General features: G+C 37.3%; 1 non-coding gene and 1 pseudogene across 1 annotated transcript; both read right to left on the bottom strand.

Annotated features, from left to right (window-relative positions):
- Window positions 1–1,653: 1,653 nt before the first annotated feature.
- Window positions 1,654–5,393, bottom strand: LOC107140283 (annotated as a pseudogene).
- On the bottom strand, window positions 3,781–3,860 carry Trnaa-ugc. The gene has a single exon. It is a non-coding gene; the product is annotated as a tRNA-Ala (tRNA).
- Window positions 5,394–7,075: the final 1,682 nt, after the last annotated feature.

Genomic DNA, 7,075 nt, shown 5'->3' with positions numbered 1-7,075 from the left:
ATGTATGAGTGTGCCTTTTTCCCCCACATCCTCGCCAGCACTTATTGTTGTTTGTATTGTTAATAGCTGCCATTCTGAATGGAGTGAGATGAAATCTTAGAGTGGTTTTGATTTGCATTTATCTAATTGCTAGTGATGATGAACATTTTTTCATATATTTATTGATTGATTATATATCACCTTCTGAGAAATGTTTGTTTATTTCCTTGGCCCATGTATTGATTGGGTTATTATTATTATTATTATTTTTTTGGTGTTTAGCTTTTTGAGTTCTTTATATACCCTAAAGATTAGTGGTCTATCTGATGTGTGAGGGGTAAAAATTTGCTCCCATTCTGTAGGCTCTCTATCCACCCCACTGATTGTTTCTTTTGCTGAGAAGAAGCTTTTTAGTTTGAATCCATCCCATTTATTAATTCTTGATTTTAATTCTTGAGCTACAGGAGTCTTGTTAAGGAAGTAGATACAGCCTGGCTACCCTTGAAGACAGGGCCAATACAGAATTTCCTTCAAGGAAGAACAGCCACTTGTTTAGTTTTTTTTTTTTTTTTTTTACATGTGTGAATAAATCTCAAGATGAAAAAAAAAAAGATACCTTTCTTTACATGGGCTGCACCACAAACAGCTGCACACCTGTGTTATGGACCTGGAGGACACAGGAGGTAGCACCAACACAAGTTTCATGTTTTTTTTCTCTGTGGGTTCCATACAAGCCAACTGAATCATTGTGTCCTTTTTAAAATATATCAAGAACTTGATTTAATCTCTCTCTCCATTTCCTACCTATTTGTAGGTCAATGAAATGTTACAGTAATCAACAAAACAGCTTGATTTCTTCGCTCAACATTATATTTTTGAGATCTATAATGACATATCATAGATGGATATGAATATAGCCCATTCACTTTTTAACCAGTTTTGTTAAGAGTTCATGTGTGACCACAATATTTTATTTATTCATTTCCCTCTGGTGGATATTGATATTTTTCTAGTTTTTTTTTTCCTAATACAGGGCATACCTGTATTAGGAAAAAATGCAGTGTTCTTCTTTACTGTATTGACTTTGTGCCTGGCTTTGTGATTTGCTTTGGGAAATGGAACTTTTGCCATGTGTAAGCAATGTATTTGGATTCAGGGTATTCTGTGGTTCAGCTCTTCCTCTACTGAGGTTTTGCCCTATATTATGAAAACCCCATGCCCCAGATAGTGTCTGCTCCTTTACCCTGGGAGACAGTATGAGAGGATACATGGAGTCCAAATGAGCCCAACCAAACCCATCCAAGATCAGCAGAACCACAGCCCTTGGTATACATGAGAAAGAAAAATGTCTGTGGTTGTAATTCACTGGAATTTGAGGATTGTTGCTACAGCAAACGCCGACTGGTACATTAATAGAATCGTAAGAGTAAGTTTCTGCCATAATGAAACCTAAAATATATAGCTTAGACCTCCAGCGTCAGCCAACATGGCAATCTATGTTATGTAGTTCATTTGGTAAAACTGTCAAAAATGTATGTAATAAATTTGTGGCTTTCAGGGAAGACTTTCAAAGCCAAATGTTTATAATATGAGTTAGTTGTACTATTAAAACTCAAAAAAAAAAAAAAAAGATTGGCTGCTGCTTCTTTTTTTTAGTGTGAGTGATACTTCAATCATTTTTATTTACCACCAGAACTCTGGGAATTCAAAATTAACATCCTTGCCTGTGAGCTTCATATAGACACCAGAAAAGGTTTCAACCTTGTGACCCACATTGCCCTGCTGTGCTTTGTCCAAATAAAACTTTATCAGCTGGCTGCATTACAGTTGCTCGCAGACTCTCTCACCCAATTTCGCCTGGGGACAATAAATCCTCAGGGATTTCATTGTGTACAGCTATCAGTGTGGCTCCTGGGATGCTTTTGCTTGTTGTTTTATATGGTTTTTAGAGTTGGCTTATGCAGAATTCTCTGAGCAACGAGATCCTTCCCACTGAAAATTTTCTCCAATCCATGTACTAACCATACTTGAATTTTCTGGAAAGATTTCAGTTTTGAGAAACTGGAGCAAAGATTACGATAGCTTTCCAACTGCCACCAGCTTCAGTTTCCTTGGCTGCTGTGATGTTCAGCTCCCATGGCTGAGCCTTGAGGTCTGAATTCCTTTCCAACTCCAAAAGAGCCCGGGAGATGCTGGCCTCAAACTCATCTGCCTTATTATCACTGTTGTGCTTCACAGTCTTGACACATGAGCTGAATATGGCCTCATTGTTGTGTGCCAGCTTGGGAGGAGTTACCTATTTGTTTTAAGCATAATTTATTCACAGTAAAATTCATCCTTTCTGGTGGATGGCCTGTAACTTTTGACAAATGCATACAGTTGTGTGACTATCACCAAACTCAAGCTATAGAACCATTCTATCACCCTAAAACAATTTGCAACTATCCTCTGAAGTCAGCTCATTGCTTCCAGCCCCGCTACTTAGACTTATTCGTTTCTTTTCTCACTATAGAGATTTAAGTTTTCCAGAATATCCTATGAATAGAATCGTAATAGGTAGCCTTGAAGTCTAGCATCTTTGACTTAGCATAATGCATTTGAGAGTCATTTATGTTGTTGTGTTATCAATAGTTTGGCCCTTTTTATTTCTAGGTATTACTTGATGGTAATACCCCAAAATTTATTTATACATTCACCTGTTGAAGGACATTTGGATTCTTCCCAGTTTAGAACAAATGCAAATAAGGTAACTATAAACATTTTAATGTAAACTTAAGTTTTCATTTCTTTTGGATAAATATCTAGGAGTGGGTAATATGCTGGATCCAGGATATTATATGTTTAAAATTATAAGAAAATTATTTCCTTGGTGGTTGTACATTTTACTTTTCTACCAGCAGTGTGTAAGCATTTCAAATGCTCTGCATTCTCTCCAGCACTTGGTATTATTGGTGTTTTCACTTTTAGCCATTCCAATAGATAAGTAGTAATATCTCAAGGCTAGTTTTTTTTCCCTAATGACCCATTATGCTATATGAAAAGATCTTCATATGCTTATTTACTGTTATGCTTGAATTCGGAACTCCCCAAAAGACCACCAGAGACCAAGATCCATGTAAACAGCAAAGAGGTGTTTATTGTGAGCTAGCTCTGTCCTCAGCGCACACACACAGCAACTGGTGACGCTGAGAGGCCCCAGCCCAGGGTTTGCAGCAGTTTTATACACTCTTTGGGGAAGGCAGGGACTTCACATACATCATAGCATCTCTTAGCAAATCATCACACACCACGGAAAAATCATAAAACAACTCTAAAACATGATTAGCACATTCACTGGCCAGAACAAGTTGGGTAAAAGTGATTGGCTAGTACAAGAGGGGGATTCCTTTGAACTGATTGGTTTAGGCCACGAGGGGTGTACTTGCTGAACTACATGGTTTCCCAACACGTTATCAACCACCATAAACTACTGGGGGGTCATCTGGAATCCCAGGTATTTTCCCTGTCTCATGCTGATTGGTGGTTGCTAGGGGGTTACTATGCGTCCTCACCTAGCCTGACTGAGTAAGGGACACCTGGCTCCACGGATCTCTCCTGTTATTTATAGATAAACAACTCAGCAGGGTGGGTATATGCCTAGGAGTGCTCTGTGGGTCTTTCCAAGGACAAGGGTCACGCCCCCTTCCTTGGACAGGCTTTGATCTGAGGTAGAGGCTGGTTTTTCATTGCCAACTGAATTTTTTTTGGTGAAATATCTGTTCAAAACTTTTATACCATTTTAAAAATGGTGTTTGTTTTGTTTTGTGGTGCTGGGGATTGAACCCAGGGCCTTGTGCATGCAAAGCAAGCACTCTACCAACTAAGCTATATCCCCCACCACAAAATTATGGTTTTTTGATTGTTGAGTTTTGAGTTATTTATATATTCTAGATACAAGTCTATTATCATAAATGTTATTTATAAATATTTTCTTCCAGTTGGTGGCTTGTCTTTTTATTCTCTTAATAATGTTTTCTTAATTTTGGTGAAATCAAATTGATCTATTTGAAAGCATAGTTTAAAGGTGTTGGGGGAGGTGATAGAAGAAAATCCAGATATTCTGAGACTTTCAGGATTGAAATATACAATTGCTAAAGCATTTCAAATCAAGACACAGCCTGGGGGCAAAGGCATAATAGTCATCTACTGGATTAAGATGCCATCCAGGAACTCTTTTGAATTGAACAAAACAGCTCAGGGGAAAAAAGACTGATAGCATGGACCTACAGACACTGAATAAGCAGAAATATCTATAATTAAATTAGAGAGAAAAAGACAAGTTCCAGAAATAATGGTGGGTATGCCTATTGGCAAATGAAGCCAACTGAAATCAAATAGATAGCAAAACAGGAATTCCCTGTTTTGCCATAATGCTATTAGTCTGAATTAATAGAGATGGTGATAGTTCAAGAGGTAAAACAACCCTTGGACCTAACTTTCTACAGGCAGGGAGCTGGCTGAGAAAGCAGAGCATATTCTCCTCACTCATGGCTAGAAAAGCTGATGGAAACTGAAGAGAGTAGAGCGGAGAACTATGGAGAAAAATGACTAAGGAGGTACTCCCAGTCCAAAAGCATCCTTTCCTTATTTGAGGATTTTTTTTTAAAAGGGTAAAATCATGCCTGTCATACAGACAGAAAATGAACATGTGTTAGAAGATTTTATTTAAATCATTATTTTGAGGAAACTAGGCAGATGTTGCTAAGGATGTAAAGAGCAGATATGTTTATTGATCAGGAATGTGCAAAAGGAGACAAAACTCGCTTTTTCCACTCTTGAGAGGGAAGTCAATTGAACCTTCACTGGGCAGAATTTTTGGCATGTCTATAGATAAGAATTATTTTGCATTACTGACATATATCTACAACTTACAAAGTTGTAGAAAAGCTCAAAAGCAATGAAAGACCCTGAACCACCCTAGACTCAGAATCAGACAAAGTAGAGGGGTATTCCCTAAGCAATGCATATATTTCCACTGAAGCAAACATTCCTCACACCCATCACACCCAGAATTTGCCCAATAGGGTTTCAGAATTGCTATGGATCAGTGGCCACTGAGAGGACCATTGTGCCTCTCATTCCCCTTTTCAACCTGTGGTGTTAATTGCTGTTATCTGGTTCTACCACTGTGTAATGGATATATGAAGACTAAATAATATGTCATTTTAGTTTATGAGTCTCCTATGACTTGAGAAGGATTATATCTGAGCCTGATGTACAGGGCATGAGATCTTGGACCTCAAGCCTGATATTTAGTTGGGTAAGGTTCTTGAAGTGTCTTGGGAATAAGTTGGAGAAATTTTGCTTGTGAAGGCAAGTATTTTTACCCAAGAAGGTGGGCTATAGTACACCATATTATTTTCATCATTACGCATTATGACCCCTTGGGACATATGGTCTAAAAATATTTTCATGGTTTGACTTTTTCTCCCTTGACCATCTATTTTCCATCATAAGTGTGTCCTATCTCAGATACCAACCAATTCTTCTACTTGGGTTGCTGAATGAAAAGATGTGGAACCCAGCTGAACTCCATAGATTCCATTCAAGCCCAGTAGAGTTCAACTTAGCCTAGCTGAGCTTCAGCTGACCTACAGTTCTCAAATAACATGGATGAGAAATAAATATTTGTTCTTGCAAGTCACTGAAATTTGAGAGTTTTTATTGCAGTAAAAACTAGTACATTTCGGTTTTTCAAGGCATTTATCACATTTAAATATTTTATCATATATTGCAAAATTACTCTAAAAGGTAGTTGTGGCAATTTACAAGCCCACCAGGAGTTTACAAAATCTCCAGACTCCATCAATCCTTGATATTTTCATATATTTTTACTTTTGATTTTTTGATGGTCAAATGTACCACTTTTTAAAACAAATGACATTGAAATATCATTGTTTTAAAAATAAAGTGGAGAATTGCTAATATGTCAATGCCACCCCAACTTTTCTAGAGATTAAAAACAGCCCCTATCAAAATCCCAGTGATTTTTTCTCTTTTTTTTGCAGAAATAGAATAATAAATAGATTTATCCCCAAATTCTTGTGAATTCCCAAGGGCCCATGAGTATCCAAAATAATCCTGAAAAAGAAACAAATTCTGAAAAAAAAAATGGGAGAACTCACACTTCCTGATTTCAGAATTTACCAGAAAACTATCAAATTTACCAGAAAGTAATCAAAACAGTGTAATACTGGCATAAAAACAGACATAGACCAATGGAATAGAAGAGAGTCCAGAAGAAGACCCTTGTGTATGTGCTCAAATAATTTTCAACAAGGGCATAAGATCATTCAATAAAGAAAAAAGAATTTTTTTAAAACAAATAGTGCTGGTAAAACTGGTTATCCTCATGCAAAAGAATGATGTTGGACCCTTACCTAATACCATATACAGAAAATAACTCAAAACAGATCTGTAACCTAAATGTAAAATCTAAAACTATAAAACTCTTAGAAGAAAACACATGGGGTAATGGGGTGTGGCCCATTGGTACAGTGCGTGCCTAGTATGTGTGAAGCCCTGATTCATCCTCAACACTGCAAAAAAGACAAGAGAAGGAGGAGGGAGAGACTATCACCTGACTATCTTCCGCAGGCTGGGTGCTATTTCTAGGAAGAGTTAACGCTGAAGCAAGACTAGTGTCCTCCGTTGCCTGGAGGCCTTTAAAGAGTCCCTCCATACCTCTTGCTGTCAGGATTTCTGCCTGAGCTTCTCTCCCCAGGCAGCTTCTTCTCCCAAGCCTTGGAAACCAAGGGGAAGTAAATCTTTTTTTGCAGAAAAAAAGTACATACTTCAGAGTATCATGAAATCAGGATTAAGAAGAATCACTCTTATATATCAAGAGCTTTGTAATGTTTTGAACAACTAATAAAAAATAATAATAATAAAAAAGAAGAATCACTTTTGTACAGGCAGAATTATAAATACAGCTACACCTCCAGTCTTAGTATGTTCAGGCTGCTGTAACAAAATACCTCAAACTGGGTTATTTATAAACAATAGAAATTTCTTCAATATAGTTCTGGAGTCTGGGAAGCCCAAGATCAAGATTGGT

The sequence above is a fragment of the Marmota marmota genome, unplaced genomic scaffold, assembly GCF_001458135.2.
Source record: "Marmota marmota marmota unplaced genomic scaffold, marMar, whole genome shotgun sequence".
NCBI classification, from domain to species: domain Eukaryota; kingdom Metazoa; phylum Chordata; class Mammalia; order Rodentia; family Sciuridae; genus Marmota; species Marmota marmota.
This window is presented reverse-complemented; position numbering and strand designations above follow the sequence as displayed.